We start from the raw sequence: 24,895 nt of genomic DNA, 5'->3' as shown, positions 1-24,895 counted from the left end.
CTTTTGTGTTTTCCCAATGTTGTTCTGTTGTGTGCTTCATTAATATTATTTCAAGTTTTTTAAATCTATAAATTGTTGTACAAGGGTGGTACAATTTAGCACGTTCATTTATGTGTACAATGCATTTTGATCAGTCATCCTTCCATTGTCCTTCTCCATCCTATCTTCCTTCATCTATAACATCAAGTTGTCAGCTTCCTTTTTCACACTAGAACAGTGAGTTTCTTTTCTGTTCGTTCGTTGTTCGTTCGTTTGTCAGCTAAGGGGCTTGAACTCTGGGCTCTGTCCCTGAGCTCTTCAGCTCAAGGCTAGCGCTCTACCACTTGAGCCACAGCACCACTTCTGGTTTTCTGGTGGTTAATTGGAGATAAGAGTCTCACGGACTTTCCTAGCCCTGCTGGCTTTGAGCTGCGATTCTCTGATCTTAGCCTCCTGAGTAGCTAGGATTACAGGCATGAGCCACCAGCACCTGGCTAGAACATTGACCTCTCCTCTCTTCTCCTCTCCTCTCCTCTCTTCTCTTCTCCTCTCCTCCCCTCCCTTCTCCTCCCCTCCTCTCTTTTTCTCTTCTCTCTTCTTTCTCTCCCTCCCTCCTTCCCTCTCTCCCTCTCCTCTGTCTCTGTCTCTTTCTCTCTCTCTGCTAATATTGGGGCTTGAACTAAGAGCTGGGTGCTGTCCCTTAGCTTTTTTGGCTCAATATTGGTGCTCTACCATTTGAGTCACAGCTCCACTCCTGGGTGTTGCTGGTTAACTGGAGATAAAGATCTCTCGGATTTAGCCGGCACCGTGGCTCACACCTGTAATCCTAGCTACTCAGGAGGCTGAGATCTGAGGATTAACGCCAGTTCAAAGCCAGCCCCACGGGCTAGGAAGGTGGCTCAGTGGTAGAGCGCTTGCCGTGCATGCCTGAGGCCCTGTGTTTGATTCCTCAGCACCACATATGCAAAAAGAAAAAAGCTGGAAGTGGCACTGTGGCTCAAGTGGTAGAGCACTAGCCTTGAGCTGAAGAGCTGAGGGACAGTGCCCAAGCCCAGAGTTCAGGCCCCACGACCGGACCCCCCTCCCCCCCCAAAAAAAAAGCCAGCCCCAGCAGGAAAGTTTGTGAAACTCTTATCTCCAATAAACCCCCCCCCCCCCCCCCCCCCCCCCCCCCCCCCGCTAGAAAACCGGAAGTGGTGCTGTGGCTCAAGTGGTAGAGTACTCATCTTGAGCTGAAGAGCACAGGGATAGTGCTCAAGCCCAGAGTTCAAGCTCCACGACCAACCAAAAAAAAAAGATCTCTCAGATTTGTCTACCAGGACTGACTTTGAACCTCAACCCTCATATCTCAGCCTCCTGAGTAGCTAGGATTATAGGTGTGAGCCACTGGAGCCCAGTTGGAGATGGTCTTTGCAGCTGTAATTAAGTTAAACCCAGATCATTACTATGGGCCCTAATCCTGAAGACCTCAAAAAAGACAGAAGTCAGCCATCCACCAGCTAAAAAGGGAGGTGGCAGACACAAACCCCCGTGGACATCTGGACCTTGGACTTGAGATATGTGAACGAGGAGAAAATAAGTTTCTGTTGTCTAAGCCATTTGGTAAGGCACAGCCCTAAAAACAGACTCAGGGATCTTGAAAAAGTTACTTCATCTTGGGAATGTTACTTAACTCTTCTAGGCACGATGAACTACATCATGCGCTCAGCTCAGAGGAAATTATGGGACCTCTTGCTGAAAAAAATAAATAGTTAAGAATTTATGGGACTCAGGAGCTGGGAAGCTGGCTCAGTGACGGAGTGCTTGCCTTGCATGCATGAGGCCCTGGGTTCGATTCCTCCGCACCACATAAGCAGAAAAAGTCAGAAGTGGCGCTATGGCTCAAGTGGTAGAGCGCTAGCCTTGAGCTGAAGAGCTGAGGGACAGTGCCCAGGCCCAGAGGTCAAGCCCCACAACCACCAAAACAAAAAAAATCTATGGGATCAGGATGTAGCTCAGTAGTGAAGTGTATGTGGGTTTGAAATGCAGCATGGCAAAATAAAATAAATAAATAAATATAATAAGAAGAGTCTCATGGTGGCTGGGCACTGGTGGCTGATGCCTGTAATTCTAGCTATTCAGGAGGTTGAGATCTGAGAATCACAGTCAAAGCCAGCCTGAGCAGCAAAGTCTGTAAGATTCTTAGCTCCAATTAACTACTAGAAGATGGAAATGGTGCTCTGGTTCCAAGTGGTAGAGTGCTAGCCTTGAGCCAAAGACCTCAGGAACAACACCCCAGACTGTTTAAGCCCCATGACCTACAAAGAAAAAAGAAAGAAAAGAAAAAGAGAGAGAGAGGAAGGAAGGAAGGAGGGAAGGAAGGAAGGAAGGAAGGAAGGAAGGAAGGAAGGCAGACGGACAAAAAGAAAAAAAGATGGACAAAAAGAAAAAAAGAGAGAAAGAGAGAAAGGAAGGAAAGAAGACAGACGGACAAAAAGAAAGAAAGAAAAGAAAGAAAAAGAAAAAGGAAGGGAGAGTGGGAGGGAAGGAGGGAGGGAGGGAGGAAGAAAGAGAAAGAAAGGAAGGAAGAAAGAAAGAAGAAAAATAAAGAGAATCTCATAGTGAGCCAAGCACAGGTGGCTCACATCTCTAATCCTACCTACTCAGGAGCTTGAGATCTGATGTTTGAGGTTCAAAGCCAGCTCTGTGAAATTTAAGTTACTAATTAAACAGCAAAAAGCTGCCAGAAGTGGAGCTGTGGCTCAAATGGTAGAGTGCAACTTTGAGCATAAAAGCCCAGGGATAGTGCTCAAGCCCAGGATCAGTACAAGTGCTTTTCTCCAGACACTGAGTGAGATAACACAGAATAAAAGCAATAACCTAGCCAAGTATTGGTGGCACACCTGTAATCCTAGCTTCTCATGACACTGAGGTCTGAGGATTGAGGTTTGAAGCCAACCCTTGCAGAAAGTGAGACTTTTCAGAACCCAGGCCCTGAGTCTAAGCCCCAGTTCTGGTGCACATGCATGTGCACACACACATCAACCACACAAAGACACACATATACACAGAAATATGAAAGCATTTTATCTTCCCTGAAAGAAATGAATAGAACAAAGTAAAGTGTTTTCACCGTATGCAAAGCCAAAGTTGGTAGGATATTTATTTGTGGATGAAGACTGAGTTTATCTTGAAATCAAATTTCTTTATGACATTGTTTGGTTTGATGGTATATTTTGTCAGATCATGGAGAAGTTTAGAATGTACTAGTTTACAACATGTAATTTTCATTGCATATTAATCAAACATCATTACATTAATTACATGGCTCTGTTCTACTTCATTCCTTCCATAAGCAACTAGAATGAAGAGGATATAATTATAGGGTTAATGAAAAAGAGACCAAGAGAGAGAGAGAGAGAGAGAGATGGGAGATTGTCTTATCTTTCTATAACCTCTTAGATCAAGAGCCAGATCACTTAGTCTTAAAAGAGTTTAGACTTACTATAATTATAATGGGAACAAAGTCAAGGCATATCTTGTTATCATTGTGTTTCACTTGCTTCATTGTGTTTCCTTTCCATAATTTTTTAAAAATTTGAAGTAGTTGTACATAGAGATTTCAACTGAACAACTGACTTGTACATTTATTGAGATTTAGTGAGAGTGACCAGTGGGACGGATGAAGCTCCTGCTTTCTTGTGACTCATTTGTAAGATATTGAGATGTCTGACCTAAAGGGCAAAAGATATGATTTCATCATGATGTTAAGAAGGAAAAAAAGAGTCGGGCCAGGCACAGGTGGCTCACACCTATAATCCTAGCTACTCAGGAGGCTCAGATCTAGGATCTTGGTTTGAAGTCAGCCTGGGCAAGAAAGTTCATGAGACACTTAATCTGCAATTAACCAGTAAAAAGCCAGAAAAGGAGTTGTGGCTCAAGTGGTGGAGCATCAGCCTTGATCAAAAAAGCTAAGGAACAGCACCCAGGCCCCAAGTTCAAGTCCTAGTAGACAGACAGACAGACAGAACTTTCTTTGCCTCCTCCTGAGGATTAATCTTATAAGGATCAGCTACTTTTGTCCTGTCCTGTTTTAGACATCAGGGTTATGTTCATTTGCCTCCTAAGGCTATATTTATTTATAGAATAAAGGAGTCATAGGTGAGGAATTAACACTTTTCTGAGCAAGTCATGCAATCACAGGGAAGGTCTGAGGGCCCAGTGCCCTGTTAGGAGCACACTGATTGGGGAGCAGGCAAGAAGGGGAGGAGGGGAAACGGAGGATGAGGAAGGAGGAGGAAGAGAGAAGAAGGGGAGGGAGGAGGTGAAGGTGGTGAAAGGAAGAAGGAGGGAGGAGAATAGGGGAGAAGGATTGTCTTTACAATGGGATGGGGGAGGATGGAGGAGGACATGGGAATGGGAGAAGGGAAGGATTTCAGAAAGGAGGGAGAGGGAGGGGGAAGAAATCACTCTCCCTGCAGCAGAAACCCTCAGACCATAAGCGTAAGCTTAAAAAAAAATTTAATTAGACTTTGCCAGAGAACCATGCAGACATCCAGGTTCAGAGAACAAAGAAAGGTTTATTGCTGGGAAAGGGAGCTGGCAAGACCTCTTCTCACAAGGGAGAAGTGAGAAGAAGCACGGGCTATTTTCTGAGGTGACCTATATAACCTAGGAGGTTTAGGAGGGGCTACAAGGGGCTAGGAGCCGGAGACCCTGACGTGGACGTGTGGGCCAGGGACTTCCTCATGGTGGACTAGGATGTATGGCTGCATTCTAAGTAGTAAATAAGGGTCCTGCAGCTGCCCAGACCTGAAGGTCACTCTAAGGGGCTCCTGTTGTCTTATATGGTGGTAGCTGCCCCAGAGAAGTGCCATCCCAAGGTAAAGAGGGTTGGAAGTTGATTATTTACTGCCTTTACTACTTGGGCCTACTGTTGCCTAGGAAGGGAGCATGCTAAGCTGTGGAGAAGGGAAGGAGTGGACTAAACTATGGGAAGGGAGCTCATTTCGCTAACAATAAGCATTCAAGCCATCAGAGACTTTGTACATTTGTTGATGTTTGTGTGCAGTCCTGGGGCTTGAACTTGGAGTCCTGATCACTGTCCCAGAGCTTTTGTGCTCAAGGCTAATGTTCTACTACTTCTGGCTTTTTGGTAGTTAATTGGAAATAATTAAGAGTCTCACAGACATTCCTGCCCCAACTAGTTTGAACTGTGATCCTCAGATTTCAGCCTCCTGAGTAGCTAGGATTACAGGCATGAGCCACGGGTGCTAAAGGAGACTACACTATCTTTCCTATCCCAGATACCTCACCCCACCCCATTCCACACACCTCACATATCCCACTGATAAATATGCCTGTCTGATTGTCAATAGAACAAAAGACAACCCGTCTTTCTCTTTTGCGATCCTGGGACTTGACCCAGGCACACCAATTATGATGGGAAACTTTGAACATCCTTTTTGGTCACCACCCTTTCATTTTCTCTGACCTTATCTTATAATCTGATTTAATCTTTCCCAACAACCCTAAAGGTCAGTGCAATTATTCCCCCACTCTCCGGATGATAAGACTGGGGCTAGTAGAACCAGCTTCACTCATTGATGAAGGTACAGCCAGAAAAGACTGCTTGGCATAGAGGAACCCCCATTTGTATTGTAATGCTCTGCTGTGGCCACTGTGTCTGCTTGTTTCTGAGCTGGCCAGGATCCCAGAGTTCAGTGGTACCTAGGTTTAGGTGGATCCCTGGCAGATGACCAATTAGACTACAGAAGTAGTGTTGAAAGGGTCAGGCCAGCCTGTGAGCTCTGGGCTTCCCTCCCCCACCACCCAGCCCCATTTAGCTTCCTTTGCATTTCTCTAGCATACCCAGAGGCTAGCGGTTTTTATTCATGTGTTTAGTGGTTAAGCATCTTTTTTCTTCTTCTTTTTTTTTTTTTTGCCAGTCCTGGGGCTTGAACTAAGGGCCTGGGCACTGTCCCTGAGCTTCTTTAGCTCTGGGCTATACTCCTACCATTGAGCCACAGCTCCACTCCGTCTTTTCTCTGTTTATGTTATGCTGAGGAGTCGAATCCAGGGCTTCATGCAAGCTAGGTAAGCACTCTACTACTAAGCCACACCATATTCCCAGTCCCTCTATTTCTTTTTCTTTTTTCTTTTTCTTTTTTTTTGTCAGTTATGGGGCTTGAACTCTGGGCCTGGACGCTGTCTCTCAGCTCTTCAGTTGAAGGCTAGCATTCTACCACTTGAGCCACAGTGCCACTTCCATACCTCTTTTTCTTTTTCAAACAGTGCAGTATTTTACTGGAGTCAAAGTGGAGAATAGATAAGAGCTTAACTCTGGTAAAAAGGCTACAGAGGACAGCTAGGCCCTGGTGGCTCAGGCCTGTAATCCTAGTGAAATAAGGAGGTCAGGTCTGGCCTGACCATCGGAGCTGAATTGGATTGTTGGTATTATTGGTATCATTTTTGTTCTTTCTTTCCTCTCTTAGCATAGTTCCTAGCTGTGTTATTTGGGGACTGCAGGCCTTTGTAACAATGGGCAGCCTGCAGCCTGCTAACTGTATCATAAAGACTTCAGTATTTCGTATTCCAAAATGTCGCTTCTCTAGCTACTTAGGGGGTTTAGATCTGAGGATCTAGGTTCAAAGTCAGCATGGGCAGACAAATTCAGAGAGACTCTTATCACCAGTTAACCAGCAAAAAGCCAGAAGTAGAGGTTGTGGCTCAAGTGCTAGAGTGTCAGCTTTGAGTGAAAAAGCAAAGCTGGACCTCAGGGCCCTGAGTTCAAGTTCCAGTACTACACTTGTAAATAAAAGAAGAGAGAAGGCTGAAATCTCCCTGTGGCATTTTCTCTCCCTCACTTCCAGAGAATTTGGTGAACTCTACCACAGGCAGCTGTTTTCATTCCAGCCACAGAGGGAGGGCTGAGCCTGCTTCCTTTTATCCCCTCTGCCTTCCCCCAAGGCCTTCAGGCCTGAGGCTGGGAAGGAGGCCAGAGGCTGAGCAGGAGGCTGGACTTGGGCAGGCACTAGCCCGAAGTGTGCACCAGCTCAGGAAGGGAGAGGGAGAGTGGGGCCAAGCAGAGGCTCTAGGGCCTGCTCAGAAGACACCCCAAAGGAGTTAATAAATTTGAGTAGAGGAACTGGTTAGGGCAATGCTCTGGTCCAAGAAGCTTAGAAAGATAGGAGGAGGAGGAGGAAAGAAAGGGAGGGAGGCCGGGGGCTGGTAGCTCACGCCTGTAATCCTAGCTACTCAGGAGGCTGAGATCTGAGAATCACGGTTCAAAGCCAGCCTGGGCAGGAGAGACCGTGAGACTCCTATCTCCAATAAACCTCCAGAAAACCGGAAGTGGCGCTGTAGCTCAAGTGGTAGAGCGCTCGCCTTGAGCTGAAGAGCTGAGGGACAGCGCCCAGGCCCAGAGTTCAAGCCCCACGGCCGACCAAAAAAAAAAAAGAAAGGGAGGGAGAGAGGGACAGGGAGGGGATAGCAGGGGGAAGGGAGAGGTAAAGGAAGGATGAGAAAGGGGAGGAAGAAGGGGGATGAAGGGGGAGGGGAAGACAGAGGGAAAGGGAGAAGGAAGAAATGGGAGGGGAGGAGGGAGAAGGAGGAAAGGGAAAAGCAAAAGGGGAAATGGAGGGAAAGAGAAAGAGGGAGGAAAGGAGAGGGAGAGAGAGACAGAGACAAGAAGAAGAACAAGAGGCAATGGATGACTTTTTGGTTATATATTATTTGAAGGTAGAAGACATTAGGAAATGGATTGGAGCCTAGCACCAGTGGCTTACACCTATAATCCCTGCTACTCAGGAGGCTGAGATCTGAGGATGTTCGTTCAAAGCCAGCCCTGGTAGGAAAGTCCTTGAGACTCATTTCCAACTAACTACCATAAAACCCAAAGTGGAGCTGTGACTCAAAGTGGTAGAACACTAGCCTTGAGCAAAAAAACTCAGGGACAGCACCCAGGCTGAATTCAAGCCCCCATAACCTACAGGAAAAAAAAAAAAGGAGAACTTGGTACTGGTGGCTCATGCTTGTAATCCTAGCTACTCAAAAGTCTTAGGTCTGAGGATCACAGTTTGTAGTCAGCCAGGGTAGGAAAATCCCTAAAACTCTCATCTCCAATTAACCACCAAAAAGCTGGAAGTGGAGCTATGGCTCAAGTGGTAGAACATTAACCTGAGTTCAAGCCCTAGGGCAGGTGCACAAGCATAGGCACGCACGCACGCACGCACGCGTGTGTGCACACACACACACACACACAGGAATGGGAAAGACTGATGGTACTATGATACATTTCTAGAGACAGATTTATTTCTTGAGCCTTTTCCATGTATGGGGGGAGAGGGTGTAAAAGGAATGTAAAAAGGAGTAACAGCAGGAAACCTGCTGTATTTACCAGAAAAGCACAAACTTTATTGAAATGGATTGAACATACATGAACCACATTTACAATTTACAAATGTACAACCTCAATAAACCTTACAAATAACTTATGACTTAGGTATTGTTTTTGCCTTATTTTAGAGAGGAGAACTAAAGTTTCAGACAGATTAAAAAAAATTTTTTAATGCTAGTCCTCGGGCTTGAACTCAGGACCTGGGCACTGTCTCAGCTTTTTTTTGCTCAAGGCTAGCACTCTACTACTTGAACCACATCTCTACTTCTGGCTATTTTTGGGTGGTTAATTAAAGATCAGAGTTTCATAGGCTTTCTTGCCTGTGTTGGCTTTGAACTGAGATCCTTAGATCTCAATTTCCTAAGTAGCTAGGATGACAAGTGTGAGCCACTGGTTACTGGCATTAAGTGGATGATTTAGTGGTGTGTTCCGTGCTACTGAATACGTAAATAGTAGAGCTGGACCTAGGATCCACTACCTTTTTCTGTGTCTCTAATACACAGCTAAGTCTTGGCAGAGAAGATTTTAATTAGGCCTTGAGAAAAGGGTAGGGATTCCAATTACACCTAGTGTGGGAACCCAGCAGGGATCTGTGGGTTAGACTGCAGCAGGAGGGTTCCCAGGCATGAAGTGGAAGATAAAGCAGGGAGGTAATTAGAAGCCAGACTGGGAGAGTATTAAAAGGTTAGCTGTAAGCCCAGCCTTGTGGTACACACCTGCAATCCTAGCTAATGGGAAGGTTGAGATCTGAGGATCGCAGTTCAAAGCCAACCCAGCAGACAAATATGAGAGACTCTTTTTTTTTTTTTTTTTTGGGTCCGGTTGTGGAGCCTGAAGTCTGGGCCTGGGCGCCGTCCCTCAGCTCTTCAGCTCAAGGCTAGTGCTCTAACACTTGAGCCACAGCGCCACTTCCGGCTTTTTTCTTTTTGCTTATATGGTGCTGAGGAATCGAACCCAGGGCCTCCAGCATGCAAGGCAAGCGCTCTACAACTGAGCCACCTTCCCAGCCCCATATGAGAGACTCTTATCTCTAATTAACAAGCAAAAATTCAGAGTGCAGGTGTGGCTCAAGTGCTGGAGTATCAGCCCAGAGTGAAATGAGACCACAATGCTCTGAGTTCAAGCTTTAGTACAGCCACAGCCACAGGCACACACACACACATAGCTAATTTAACACTGTACAGGCGGCCTGACAGGGTGAACTGTATCACAGTGTTGGGCTCTGGACATTCCTCTTCCATTTCTGGCAGATAGTGAAAGTATGACGTCACCAATAAAAACAAAACCAACAGAAAGTCAATTCATCAATTCTCCCTCTAGAAGATGATGGATCCCACCTGTTTCTTAGAGCCCATGTACATGAAGCAATTCGATTTTGGTGCGGATGTGGGCAAATGGAAACACTTGTTTCCTCAGCCCTTGGTGTCAAGAGTGAATGTGAGCTCAGCCACTGCCATTGGTTCCAGTCAACAGTAATTGTTCTCATGGGGTTCGTTGAACTCCATTTTATTATTTTATTTTATGCTAGTATTAGAACTTGAACTGACGGCCTTGCACTCTCATTTTGCTCAAGGCTGGTGCTCTACCATTTGACCCACACCTCCGCTTCTGGCTTTTTGCTGATTAACTGAAGCAAAGGGTCTCCTGGAGTTGTCTGCCTGGGCTGGCTTTGAACCAGGATCCTCAGATCTCAGCTTCCTGAGTAGTTGGGATTACAGGCGTGAGCCACCCGTGTCCAACTTTCTCCCTTTTAATTGGGCACTCAAACAACGACCGTGCAAGGCCCTTAAACGGTTCTATGATGACCATCACAGCGTTTTCCCTTCTGGAGACTGGGAGGCTGAGCGGGGTGATCGTTTTTTCACATATCAATTGCTAAAGCCGAAGTGGCCGCGGCTGGTGGCAGCAGCTTAGCTCCTGCGGCCTCCCATCCCCTTCCCAGCTCTTCCCGGCCGTATCTGCAGGTCGGGACCCTGCGCGTCCAGGTCGCCGGCGGGGCGGCTCCCCACTCGAGGCCCGCCCCCAGCCCGGCTTCCGCGGCTGCGACGCCACAGGCTCGGCCTCAGGGGTCCGTGCGCGCGCACGCGCTCGCGTCAGTCTCACTTCCGACCCGACAGGGAGTAAAGACAGAAGTTTCCAAGTCGGCCTTCCAGAGTCTCCTCCTCCTGGGCTTCCGTCCCCGCGACTGCGGGGGAGACAACTTTTTCTCCCTTTTCTCCTTCTCTGCCCCCCTCCTCCCCCCAGCACCCACGCCCAGCCCGTCCGGCTCAGCCTGGAATGTGTCCCGGAGTTGGTGCCTTGGAGTGGCTCGGCGCGCGTCCAATCGGTAGGGCGTAACCGCGGCGATCCCGCCTCTGGCGCGCTTTCGTTGGCTTGTTCCCGCGGGGGGAGGGGGGGGCGGGCGGGGAGGGCGAGAGAGGCAGGGGGGCCGGAGGAGGCGGAGGGCGGGGCGGGGCGAAGGGCGGTACCGGGGTGGTGACGTCAGCTCCCAGCGCGGTGTCGGCACGGGTTCCGGGCGCGGCGCGGGCTCGGGACGCGGCTGGGGCGAGCGAAGCGGGCAGACGGGGCGGGGCCGCCGAGGAGTCGTTCTGAGCGGGTGCGGGCTCGGGTTGCGGACGCCGGAGGAGGGGACCCTCCGAAGTTCGGGAACTCGAGCGGGGGGCGGCGGCCCCTCCCAGGTGAGGCCCGGCGCGGGAGCGGAGGGCGCGGCTGGAGCTAGGGCGCGGGCCTGGCCGGCTCCTCGCGTGTGGTGTGCGTGCGGAGTGTGTGCGAACTGTGCGGGGCGCGTGCTGGGTGTGTGCGCGGGTGTGTGCTAGGCACATGTGTGCGTGCGGCGTGTGCACGCAGTGTGTGTGGATCGTGTGTGGTGTGTGTGAAGTGTGTCTGGTGTGTGGATCGTGTGTGGTGTGTGAGATGTGTCTGGTGTGTGGCGTGTCTGGTGTGTGTGTAAGGCATGTGTGTCTGGTGTGTTGTGTATGGTGTTTTGTGTGTGTTGTGTATGGTGTGTTGCATGTGTGTCTTGTGTGGGGGAGTGTGTTGGGTGTATGGTGTGAGTGTGGTTTGTGTGAGTTGTGTGTTGTGTGTGTGGCAGGTCTTGTGTGTGTGCTGGGTGTGTGAAGTGTGTGGTGTGGATGGTGTGGGTATAGTGTGCAACGGAGGTAGGCAGGATCAAGTCTTTAGATCCTTCCCCTCCTTATTCCGGAGGAATCCTATCCTGGGACATGTAGGTGGGTGGAGTGCAAAAGTTGGGAAGTTTGAAACTGTGCCCTCCCCCCCACCGAGACTCGTGAATGGTGGACTCAAAAAAATGGAGCTTTCTGAGAGGGGGGAAGAAGTGTTGGGATTTTGTTTTCAGTTCTATGGCTTGTTACTTAAAAGGGAAAAAACAGCAGTCATTCATACATACATGTGTGTATGTGTATATATGCATATTTATTTGTACATATATCATTTATGAGCTTAATCATATACTTGTATATGTATACAAATAGATTTTTATCACATTAACATTAACATCATAGTCATAATATATTAATAAATCTATAAGTAGTATACATATATTATATTTATTACATATTTATAAGTAAATATATTTAAATTTTAGATATACTATATTTATATATAAGTATATATCAAACATGTATCAACATGACTCATATAAAGATGTATAAGCAGTTATTTGTATATTTATGATTATACATAGTTACATAAAATATATTTACATTTCATATATTTATACTTATATTACCTTGAAATGTATTTCAAGGTACTTGCATTTCCCCTATGGCTTGCTGATATTTTGCTTGAATGAAAGAATATCAATGTGATTCTTTTGTAAACAGGTCAATGTTAAATATCCTAGTAGAAAATATAGATAAGTAAATATATACATATATATATATATATCCACCAATCTATTTCCATTTCCCCTATGGCCTGTTAATATATTGCTCATCTGGAAAAGTGTCAATGTGATTATCATTGTGAAATGCCTAGTGGGTAGTACAGTTAGATGGGAGAAATTCCCTTGGGTGCAATTCTCTAGGAAGCAGGAGGTTGGGCTGGTCTGGTGGTGGCACACTTCTAAAACACCAGTGTGGGTTTCCTGGTAATGTTCCCCTGGCTGCCAGCTTGGTGTTCCCTAGGGTTGGGGCAGGCTGCTGTTGATCTTCAGATGTTTTTTTGGTAGCTGATGGAGAATAGGACATGGGCTTCTCCCCGTATTTTCAGGGATCCTTTTATAGAAGGAGTGGGGGTAGGTGAGGCATACAATCTCTTAATTATAGGGACCAAACTAACAGTGGCTTTTTTTTTTTCAGTAAGAACTGCAGAGCAGTGGGAACAGAACTTGTTTTGAAAGTGAAGTTTTCTATGCAGAGAAAATGATTGTCGGAGGAAAAAACATATTTGAAAGATACTTGAGAGAAATGGAAAATTTAAGATTTTGATCTGCATTTACTGTTTCAAATCCTTTCCCTGTTTGGTTGGAGTTTGGGTGCAGTGGTTTAGCTGGGTTTGATTACCTTTCTGGGGAACTAGTGAATACTGATTTGAACACTGGTTTATCAGTGGTGTGAGAATCTTTCAGAGTGGAGAGAGGGAGTATGAGCCAGATCCTGCTGGTGGCTCACATCTGCAATCTTTGCTGCTCAGGAGGCTGAAATCTTGAGGATCACAGTTCAAAACCAGCTCCGAATGTCTATGAGACTACAATTAACTGGAAAAAAGTCAGAAGTGGAGCTGTGGCTTAAGTAGTATAGTGCTAGCCTTGAGCAAAAATGGTAAGGGACAGCGCCCAGGCACTGAGTTCAAGCCCTGGTACTAGCATGGGCACACGTGTACACACACACACACACACACACACACACACACACACACTGAGTTCAAGCCCTGGTACTAGCATGGGCACGCGTGTACACACACACACACAAGTATGACCAGTACTCTTGAATCAAGTTTCCCCTGTCTCTCAAAATAGCTACTCTGCAACAAGATTCCACTGTTGTCAGGATTGGAGGAAATGGGTGTGGATTTAACAGTAAGTCCAAAACTTCATCCCAGGCTGTGACCAAAAGGGCATTTCCAGGAGATGGGAAAAAGAAAGAAATCACATTAAATCTAGTAGAGTCAGGAAGTGTGGGGAAAGAGAACTTTGTAGATGGATTCTCTTATCTTTTTAGTCAGATGACAGATTTCAGAGCAGGAGGAACTGTGTGGTTTTGTTTGGCTGTTGTCTGTGGAACACCTGGGTCTGTATTGTTTTAGTTCCTAAAAAAAAAAAAAAAAGAAAGAAAAAGTAATATGGGATTTTGGAAAAGGCAACGTGAGATTTACTTGCAAGACCAAAACATTTCAGTTTGATTTGTGGTTTGAGTGAAGATACAGATTGCAAATAGTTCTGTAGTAATGGTGAGTTAAGAATTCTCCTTTTTAAGTTCCATGAGGAGGTAAAATGTACTGTTTTGCAGTGTATTTGTGTGTGCGTGTGTGTGTGTGTGTGTGTGTGTGTGTATGTATGCATGTACACATATGGGTGCCAGTATTGGGCTTTTTTGCTTAAGGCTTAAACTCTACCATTTGAACCACAGTTTCACTTCTGGCTTTTTGCTGCTTAATTGGAGATCAGAGTCTCATAGATGTTTCTGTCTCAGCTGGCTTTGAACTTTGATCCTCAGATCTCAGCCTCCTGAGTAGCTAGGATTACAAATGTAAGCTACCAGTGCCTGGCTTTGCAGTGTACTTTTTAAATAGGAGACAGATAAGGAGTTTCTGTAGGCTGAGAGCTTTTGGTGGCCTTGGCTGAGAAGAGTATCCAGGCTGCAGATTGTAAAACAGTCAAGCAAAAAGTATCTTTAGGATGTTATTATTATTGTTGCTGTTGTTTTGGTAATTCAAGAAAGTAGATGTGTGAATCTTTGGTAACAGTTCAAACTTTACTTCAATATTAAGTGGCAAGAGTTTGCAAAGCTGGGTGCTGATGGCTCATGCCTGTAATCCTAGCTGTCACTTAGGAGGCTGAGATCTGAGGATCGCAGTTCATTGCCAGCCTGGGCAGAAAAGTCCATGAGACTCTTACCTTCATTTAACCAGCAAAAAGCAAGAAGTGGAGCTGTGGCTCAAGTGGTAAGAGTGCTAGCCTTGAGTAAAAAAGGTTAAACAAATGAAGCCCTGAGTTCTAGTGCCAGTACTGGCATGCACGCACACACATACACACACACACACACACACACACAGAGACTGCTCACAGATAAGTGACTGAATTCTTCAGTTAAGTGAGATATGCTCTTGGAAAGAACTAGCAGGATCCAATGCAAAGTATGTTAACTCTCTCACAGCATGAATATAAGATTGTGCTGTAATAGTGTCCCCATGTTACCTTGCTTTTCTGTGCCTAGGATCTGGCGAACTGCAGTCCTTTTGTTAGCTGTCATCCTTCTCTCTGTCTATGGAACTTTGTGTAAATGTCATCTGATTGCTACAGAATTGTATTAATTTCTTCTTTTTTTTTATTTTTTTGGTACCAGTCCTGAGGCTTGAACTCAGTGCCTGGGCTCTACCCCTGAGCTTTTGCACTTACAGGTAGAGTGCCTCTTGAACCACAGCTCCGTCTCTGGCTTTTCGGGTAGTTAATTGGAGATAAAAGTCTCACAGACTTTCCTTCTTGGGCTGGCTTTGAACAGTGATCCTTAGATCTCAGCATCCTGAGTAATTAGGATTGATTACAGGTGTGAGCTATAATCAATGTGAAATTAATACAGAGAAGTATTAATTTCTTATGGTAAAAGTTTGAATTTTTTTAAACTTTGAAAGGCTATTTGGAGGTTCTAGCAGTGTTGACCTGCTACTCAGATCTCTCGGTTTTATTTTTTTGTGAAGTACTGGGACTTGAATCACGACTTGTACTACTCATGCTTGCTTGGCTTTTTCACTTAAGGCAGGTGCTCTACAACCTGAGCCATATCTTCACTTCTTTATTTTTTTTCCTCTACTTAATTGGAGATAAGATTCTCTTGGATTTATCTGCCCAGGATGGCTTTGAACTTCTATCCTCAGATCTTAATCTCCTGAGTGGCTAAGATTATGGTCGTGAGCCACCAGCGCTGGACTGGCTTACTTTCTCCACATAGTCACTTGCCAGTGTTTGGTAGTAACACAGATGTGTCCTTATGCTGATTAGCATTTTCTAAAGATACCAGTTGTTTGTAGATAATTTTATTTTGTTTGAATTGAAATTTGAACACATTCTCCTCTTTGTGAAAGATGGGAGGGTTGAATGAGCCTATTAATTTTCCTCTGAACAAACTCAGTGATGAGTCAGAGGAAGTGCTCCCCTGAACCCATGAGCACAAAGGAGAGAATGTGTGAAGTCATCTGGCTCTCAGTGTTTTTCCTTGGACCAGCTGCTTGGCATTTTTTTTTTTTTAATCAAAAAAGGATGTTTTTTTCATCCACCTCTACCAACGTGTGATTTTACACCATCGTGAAAGCTTCTAAACATAGAATTAACAGAATATACTGTAGTTTATTTTCTAGTTTTAGTTGAAAAAGTCAAGAATCTTCTTAGGAAAATTTTTTGGCTAAGGCATATGGGTAAAGTAAGCTAGTCAGGAGGCTGAGATCTAAGGATCACAATTCAGTGCCAGTCTGGTCAGGAAAGTTTGTGAGACTCTTGTCTCTATTTAACTACCAAAAAGCACAATATGGAGGTGTGGCTCAAGTGGTAGAGTGCCAGCTGTGGGTGAGAGTTCAAAGTCCTGAGTTCAAGTTCTAGAATTGAACAGTGGTGACCAGAATCTGTTGTCCTTACAGGCTATGTAATGTGGGTTAATTAGATCTGAAAAAACAACAGTGTCTGGGTGGTTATGGGGATCAAGTGTGGAAACCCCCGTGTGAAGCTCACGCACTCATTTCCCTGGCAGATCATCCATAGGAGTTGATGATGATAGGGTTATGCACTGAACATTTGGCAAAGAGTTTCTAGCTGGGAAAGAAGTCCTCTTGGAGATGTGAGGATGGATAAAACGTCGTCTTCCCTTTGCAGTATTCAGATACTGAGTTAAGTGTGCCTTACCTGTATAATGAAAAAATAAAGAAGAAAAACAGAGTTTAGAATGCTATTTAGCTGTTAAAAAGAACACCTATCTCTATATTTTTTTAAGAACCCCCCCCAAGTTAACAATTTGTGGGTTATGTTTTTCAGTGCATGGAAACTGCTAAATGGAATGACTCATGGACTGTGTGATTAGAATATCAGGGGGCTTTGTTGTGTGTTGTTTGTGAGGTGTGTGTGTGTGTGTGTGTGTGTGTGTGTGTGTGTGTGTGTGTGTGCCAGCCAGTCTCGGGGTTTGAACTCAGGGCCAGGGCACTGTCCCTCAGTTTTTGTGCTAATAACTAACACTACCACTTGAGCCACAGCTCTACTTGAGCTTTTTGGTGGTTAATTGGATATGAGAGTCTCAGACTGGGCTGGGAAGGTGGTAGAGTGCTTGCCTAGTGTACATGAAACCCTGGTTTTGATTCCTCAGTACCACATTCACAGAAAAAGCTGGAAGTGGTACTGTGGCTCAAGTGGTAGAATGCTAACCTTGAGCAAATGAAGCTTAGGGACAGCACTCAAGCCTTGAGTTCAAGCCCCAGGACTTTCTTGCCTGGGCTGGATTTGAACCATGATTCTCAGATCTCAACATCCTGAATAGCTAGAATTACAGGCGTAAGCCATTGATGCTTGGCTCTGTGTGTGTGTGTGTGTGTGTGTGTGTGTGTGTGTGTGTGTGTGTGTGTGTGTGTGTGTGTGTGTGTGTGTGTGTGTTGGGACTTGGGCTTGCACTCTTGCTTAGTTTTCTTGCTCCAGGCTGGTGTTCTGCCATCTGAACCACACCTCCAATTCTGGCTTTTTGCTGATTAATTGAATATAAGAGACTCATTGCCTTTTCTGTCTATATTACCTTTGACTTCGCAGCTTCCTGAACAGCTAAAATTACAGTCATGAGTCACTGCTGTCTGGCTCTTTAAATATGAAGTATATTAGTTTCAGAAACTGTTGGGCCTTTTGGAGGTAGTTGGGAAGATAGTGGTAGAAACTAGATTAAAGCTAAGAGAGAATGGCTGAATGGGTTCCCACTGGAAGTGGTGGGGTTTGAATGGGCCTTGATGGGGCTAGACTGTAGATGTTTTTAAAGAGAGACATCAGGAGCTTGTGGCTCATACCTATAATCCTATCTACTTTGGAGGCTAGGATTTGAGGATTATGGTTTGAAGCCAGCCTGGGCCAAAAAGTCCAGACTCTTATCTCTAATGAACTACCAAAAAAGCCAGAAGTGGAGCTGTTGTTCCAGTGGTACTATGGTAGAGCACAAGCCTTGAGCAAAAGAAGCTCAGGGACAGAGCCCAGGCCTTGAGTTCAAACCCCTGGCCTTGAGTTCAAACCCAGGACCAGGATTGGCATGCAGGCACGTGCATACACAACACACATACACACACAAAGAGACACTAGGCTCTGCTGGCTCATGCCTGTAATCCTTAGCTCAGGAAGCTGAGAGCTGAGGATCTTGGTTTGAAGCCACCCCTAGCAAACCAGTTTGAGAGTCTCTTATCTCCAGTTAACTAGCAAAAAGTGGATCAAGTGGTAGAGTGCCAGTATGGAGTGAAAAAACCATGACAGTGCCCAGGCGTTGAGTTCAAACCCTGGTACCAGCCCTTGAACACATATAGCATATATACACAATGAAATAATATTTAGAAATAGACAAAAATTGTTAGTCTAGGTACTAGAACACAAAGCATGAGTTAAGCAGAAGATGGTGGTGACAACGGGACAGAACAGACCCAACGGATGGAAGAAATGGCAAAGTCTACACTACACACTACAGCAGACTCCTGAGTTGATGAGGACAAGAATCTGCTGGGAGCTCATGCCTATAACCTTAGGTACACAGGAGGCTGGGATCTGAGAATCACAGTTTGAAGCTAGCCGGGGCAGGAAAGTCCATGAGACTCTTATCTCCTATTAACCACCAGAAAAGCCAGAAATAGAGCTGAGGCTTAAGTGGTATAACCACCAGAAAAGTCAGAAATAGAACTGAGGCTTAAGTGGTAGAGTGCTAGCCTGGAGGGAAAAAAAACACTCAGGGACAGCACCCAAGCCCTGGGTCCAAGCCCCAGGACTGGCACACATGTATGCATACACATACACAAATCTGGGGTGGGATCTGACTGTCAGGTCATTTTTTGAGCTTGGAGAGAGCAGTTGGGTAACAAAAGATCTGAAATTTAAACACCCCAAATTGAAGACTATTACAGGATGCGGTAGCCAGTTCGTCTGACTTTTCAGCGAGTTAACAAGTGTGGTGCAGTAGTAGCTTGGATTAAAGACAGGAAGGAGCCCAAATCAAGCAGGAACTGTGTGTGAGGAGCCACAGAGACAGACTGTGGGTGGAGGGCAGCTGCTTTGGTTTGAAATCCATAAAGAACCTTTCTTCATCTGGGTGGAAGAAAACCCCTAGGCAGAATGGAAGAAATGCAATGGGAAGTTTACTGCAGTTTACTGCAGGGAGGCTACATTTTGTAGTGCAGCTGGAACCAGTGGAAGGAAATCTATAGACAGTCACTCCTGGCTTTGCAGAGGCTGGCTTTAAGGGTAGAGGAAAAATTTGAAATAATGACAGAAGTCTCTCATCTAAACAATCCAGAGTGACATTTTTGCCAGGTCATGTCTCCAGGCACGAAGTTAACTTACTGAAGTGGAATGGAGTTAGTGGGACAGAAAAGAAGAAAGTCTGAAATTAGACAAAGGGAAACTTGACTGTGTTTTGCAGGAGGAATTTTTAGACAACCAGACTTAATAGTTCACAGACCAACTTCTGGAGGGGAAGGAGTGCTGAGTGGTGACAGGCTGCTTTGGTGCCATAGTCAGCCTGGATTGAAATAGATCACAGGAAACATTTAATACTGCCCTGACAAGTTGTCATTAGTAACCATTTTAACAACTTACTCCCAGCAGGATCTTAAGACACACCAGGGACCTGGCTCTGAGGGCTCTTGCCTGTAATCTAGCTACTCAGGAGGCTGAGATCTGAGGATTGAGATGTGAAGCCAGCCCAAGTGGGCAGGGAAGTCCATGAGACTCTTATCTCCAATGAACCATCAAAAAGCCAGAAGTAGAGGTGTTACTCAAGTGGGAGAATGCCAGCCTTGAGCAAAAAGCTTAGGAACAGCTTCTGGGCCCTGATTTCAAGCCCCAGTACTGGTGTGCATACAGACAGACAGACACACACACCATAAAAAAGAAACACATTAGGTACTAGAAGATAACGCTGTGGCAATAACATCAGAGAGATGGAGAAAAGGATTGAAGAAATCCAGTAATTAAGAATGTACTGGGCCTCTTGCCAGTTGCTCACACCTGTGTTCCTAGCTACCCAGGAGGCTGAGATCTGATTCTCAGATCTAGGCAGCAGAAAAGTCTGTAAAACTCTTGATCCCCAATTAACTACCAAAAAAATCTGGAAATGGAGCCAATACATATTGGTGTTTGAACTCAGGGCCTTCAACTCTCACTTGGCTTTATTTGTTCAAGTCTGGTGCTCTACCACTTGAGGCACAGCTCCATTTTTGGCTTTTTGGTGGTTTGTTGGCAGTAAGAATCTCATGGACTTTTTTACCCAGGCTGCCTCTGAACTGGGATTCTCAGGTCTCAGCATCCTGAGTAGCTAGGATTTATAGCTGGTCCACTGGTTTTCAACGGAGGTGATTTTGATCTGTAGGAGCTGTTTGACAATGTCAGGAGACTTCTTTCCCATGTCACAACCTACAATTCGGAGTCCCACAGTATCTAATGGGTAGAGTCCAGGAATCTCATTATCTTCCAAACCCACTGCTCTCCCTCCACCCCTCCCCACCCCAGCACAGTTATTTGGCACAAAATGTCCATAGTGCTTAGAAACTTGGCTTTTTAGGGTCTTCATGACCCTACAAAGACTACCAGAATGGCTTTGAGAGAACTCTAAAGGACTGAATTTCTGTCACATCTGTGATTGCTCCAAGGAAATGCCTCTTGCTTGTTGTTCCATTATTTTCCTGTTGTAATGGTGACACAAGCACTGGAGATTGTTTCTGTTACATTCTATGCTACCATACACTGGTGGGTTTATCAGGGCTGTAAAACAATTATTAATTTTTAATAAACCTCTTGCTTGTTTAACCAGTTTTATGTTTTGCTGTGTGGGACATGAGAAGTGTTTGTTTTTACATCAAGAAGCCTGATGTTTTTCTAGGCCTGGTTGTCAAACAGGGCAGCTCTCTTTGAGGACTAAGTTACCTGCCAACTGAAGTGGGTGGAGAGCTGTGCCGTTTCCATATATTGTTGATGTGCATTTAAACTTGAGAGTGTTATTTAAATTTTCCTCTTTTTAAAATATGCTGATATTGAGGCTTAAACTCAGGGCCTCATGCTCTCCCTGACTTTTTTTTTTTTTTGGCTCAAGGTTAGTGCTCTGTCACTTGAGCCACATCTCCACTTTTGTCTTTTTCTGGTTAATTGGACTTTCCTCCCCAGGTTGGCTTTTGAACCATGATCCTCAGATCTCAGCCTCCTGAGTAGCTAGGATTACAGGTATGAGCCACCAGGGCCCAGCTCACTGCAGCTTTTATAGATGCCTCTCACCTCAACATTATTGGGCTAAATACCATTTATATCCCAATTCATTAGGCAGAAACCGTCACTCACTTAGTGAAAGTGTCATTAAAACTGGGAGCTTCTGGCTCCAGGGCTGATCTGCTCTAGTTAGGGACAATCAATCTTTGTAATTTGTACTTGTAATTATTGAGTGGAACTATTAGGCAGAGGGTAGCATCAACTCCTTTTTAAGTTTCAGAGATCCCAAGCTAGTTCATTGTTAGTGCTGTGACTTTGATCCTTACACAGCCTAGCCCTGGCTTTCTCACCTGCAAAATGAAAATAGCAACCTTCACCTAGTATAGGTCTTAGCAAAATAGATTTGCGGGGCACCAGTGCTCTTGCTTGTAATCCTAGCTACTTAGGAGGTTGAGATCTGAAATCACATTTGGAAGCCAGTCCAAGTAGGAAAGTCTACCAGACTCTTATCTCCCATTAACTAGCAAAAAAAGTCAGAAGTGTGGCTCAAGCGATAGAGTACTAGCCTTGACAGAAAAAGCTAAGCAACTGCATGAGGCCTGGCGTTCAAGCCCCAGCCACAATTTTTAGAATAATAGGTAAATGTTCTTCGACTTTTATTTCCAGGCCTACTTACTTTCATCTTCAGTAGATGTTCTCTTCTTGCTGCTTCTCTGAAATCCACATGCATAGAATTATTCTCTTAGCTAAAATTAAACATGTTTTATCTTTCTGTTCTTTTTTTTTTTTTTTTTTTTTTTGGGTCTGGTCGTGGGGCCCTAACTCTGGGCCTGGGCGCTGTCCCTCAGCTCTTCAGCTGAAGGCTAGCACTCTACCACTTGAGCCACAGCACCACTTTGGCTTTTTTTTTTTTCTGCTTATGTGGTGCTGAGAAATGGAACCCAGGGCCTCCTGCATGCAAGGCAAGTGCTCTACAACTGAGCCACCTTCCCAGCCCCTATCTTTCTGTTCTTGTAAACATAGCTCTCCTGAAGGGCAGTGACCTGGTCATCCTTTACACATAGTTGGAACTTTTGATGTCAGCTGGGTGCAGGTGACTCGCACTAGTAATCCTCCCTACTCAAGGGGCTGAGATCTGAGGCTTGTGGTTTGAAGCCAGCCCCACAGGAAACTCTGAGACTCTTATCTCCAATAAACTACTCAAAAAAGCCAGAAGTGGCACTGTGGCTCATGTGGTAGAGTGCTCACCTTGAGCTAAGAAGCTCAGGGATACTATCCAGGCCCCAGAACTGGCAAAAAAAAAAAAAAAAGCAAACAAACAAAAAAACCCCCAAAAACGTAAAAGTCAAACCAGAGTTCAAAGCCCTGAGTTCAAGCCCCAGTACTGGCACAGAAGAAAATAAAAGAAAGTTTATATCCAAAGCAATACTGAAGGCAGATGCTGCATCTCCTTCAATTTATTATTGAACTCTCCAGCTTCCTAAAAGCATATGAGATTCTTGCAGAATATTTATGGTAGAGTTGTGGTATAGCAGGGCCTAGCTTCTGTATCTGTTCAGTGGCTGATCCAAAATTGAGTAATTTTCTCCAAACATGAATCACTGCGTGTTCATTTTCAGATTTCTTTTTCTTTTTCTGGTGCTGGTGCTGGTCCTGGGGCCTGAACTCAGGGCCTGCACCATCCCTTGAGTTCTTTTGCTCAAGGTTAACTCTCTACCACTTGAGCCTTAGTTCTACTTCTGGCTTTTTTTTTTTTTTTTTTTTTTGTGGCTAATTAGAGTTTTATGGACTTTTCTGCCCAGGCTGGCTTCAAACCATAGTCCTTAGATCTCAGCTTTCTGAGTAGCTAGGATTATAGGTCACCAGTGAGCCACTAGTGCCTCGTTATTTTTCCAGACTTTTTAAAAGTTTTTCTTTTGGTGTGTGTTGGTACTGGGTGTGTGTTGAACTCCTGGCACTCTACCACTTGAGCCACAGTGCCACTTATATTTTTTTTCTGGTTAATTGGAGAAAAGACTCTCATGGACTTTCCTGCCCAGGCTGGTTTTGAACCGCAATCCTCATATCTCAACCTTCTGAGTAGGAAGATTATAGGAGTGAGCCACCAGCCTTTGGCTCTTCTCCATCTTTCCAGAGGGCCCACACAAGTGTGTATCTGGACGTGTTGGGGTTAGTGCGGGATGCTCTGGTATAGTTGTTCCAATGACAGTTATTGGCTATGCCTTTTCTTGGTGACTCACATCTACAAAAGAGGAAAAGATTTCCTCCTTGGGAAGTCTGGTGCTGGCAGAGAGAAATGCTGTTGTTAGGAGAGAAATTGTGAGTGTGCTAGTACTCGGGCTTGAACTCATAGCCTAGTGGTCTTGTGGTGCTTTTTCTGTTCAAGATAGGTGTGCTACCACTTGAACCACAGCCCCACTTTCAGCTTTTTGTTTGTTTATTGGAGATAGGTGTCTCTTTGCCTGGACTGACTTTGAACTGTGATCTTATGTCTCAGCCTCATGAGTAGCTAGAATTATAGGTGTGAGCCACTGGTGCTATGCAGAGCTTTTTTTTTGGGGTCCGGTCGTGGCTTGAACTCTGGGCCTGGGCACTGTCCCTCAGCTCTTCAGCTCAAGGCTAGCGCTCTACCACTTGAGCCACAGCGCCACTTCTCGCTTTTTTCTTTTTGCTTATGTGGTGCTGAGGAATCGAACCCAGGGCCTGAGCATGCAAGGCAAGTGCTCTACCACTGAGCCACCTTCCCAGCCCAAGCTTTTGCTTTTTTAAGCCAGTGTAACTTAACACTGGGGAGCAGCAGGATGTAGCAGTTAAGGACAGACTCTGGAACCAGACAGACTACTGTCACTCAGGTAAGATGTAGATGCTGGACCTCAGCTGGGCATCATGAATAACTGCTCAGTCATTATTATTGAATGCCAATAGTTAGGAGTTATAAAAAGCATCCCGCTGGGTGCCAGTGGCTCATGGCTATAATCCTAGTTACACAAGAGGCTGAGATCTGAGAATCACAGTTCAAAGCCAGCTGGGGCAGGAAAGTCTGTGAGACTCTTTATCTCCAGTAAACCACCAGAAAACTGGAAGTGGTGCTGTGGCTCAAGTGGTAGAGCACTAGCTTTGAGCTGGGACAGTGCCCAGGCCCAGAGTTCAAGACCCACAACCGACAGAAAAAAAAAAGATAAATAAAAAATAAAAAGCACCTTCCCACATTCCTAGAACAAACTTTGAACCTGAGCTCAGCAATAGCAGTTGAGATTTAAAGTCCTAACAAGACTTTTGGATAGGAAGTCAGACTCTGACCTCATGTGGGGGCTAGCTAGAATCCCAGGCTGTGGGTGGGGCATTGAAACAGCTGCAGGCCAAGCTTAACCCAGTAGAAAGCTCCCATATTTAAGGTCCTGATCCTTGCAGTAAGCTGTACCAACCATATCATCTGCATGTTCACAGGTTAGCTAAGAATTTGTATGAATCTTGGTGCTGGTGGCTCATACCTGTAATCCTGAGATCTAAGATCACTGAAGCCAGCCTGGGCAGGAATGCCCATGAGGCTCTTATCTCCAACTAAAAAGCCAGAAATAGAGCTGTGGCTCAAGTGATTGAACATTAGCCTTGAGCACAAAAGCTCAAGGACAGTGCCCAGACCCTGAGTTGAAGCCCCAGGACTGACATGCACATACAGAACAATGATTTATATGAATAATGGGTTGTTTTGTAAACTATATGGGATTATTTACTCAGCTCCTAAGCATTTCCTGTATACAACACATTGGATGCATAAAAGGCAATAAAATGTATGGTTATAAGCTTTACACACACACACACACACACACACACACACACACACACACACACACACACACACACACACACACACACACACACACACACACACACACACACACACACACACACACACACACACACACACACACACACACACACACACA

The 24,895-nt window shown here is 45.3% G+C and overlaps 1 protein-coding gene across 3 annotated transcripts in view; it reads left to right on the top strand.

The window, feature by feature from the left end:
- Positions 1 to 10,896: 10,896 nt before the first annotated feature.
- Positions 10,897 to 24,895, top strand: part of Ppfibp1 (PPFIA binding protein 1) — a 125,329-nt gene continuing 111,330 nt past the window's right edge. For 2 of the 3 annotated variants that reach the window (XM_042677585.1, XM_042677584.1), the window contains exon 1: positions 10,898 to 11,034. The gene's annotated coding sequence lies outside the window, so the exon portion shown is untranslated. Of the gene's footprint in view, positions 11,035 to 24,895 lie in introns of all 3 variants that reach the window. The other variant, XM_042677583.1, reaches the window with a different exon arrangement.

This window comes from Dipodomys spectabilis, unplaced genomic scaffold (assembly GCF_019054845.1).
Source record: "Dipodomys spectabilis isolate Male_0828 unplaced genomic scaffold, ASM1905484v1 ptg000039l, whole genome shotgun sequence".
Lineage (NCBI taxonomy): Eukaryota > Metazoa > Chordata > Mammalia > Rodentia > Heteromyidae > Dipodomys > Dipodomys spectabilis.
Note: the sequence above shows the minus strand (reverse complement) of the source record. Positions and strands in the feature narration are given on the sequence as shown.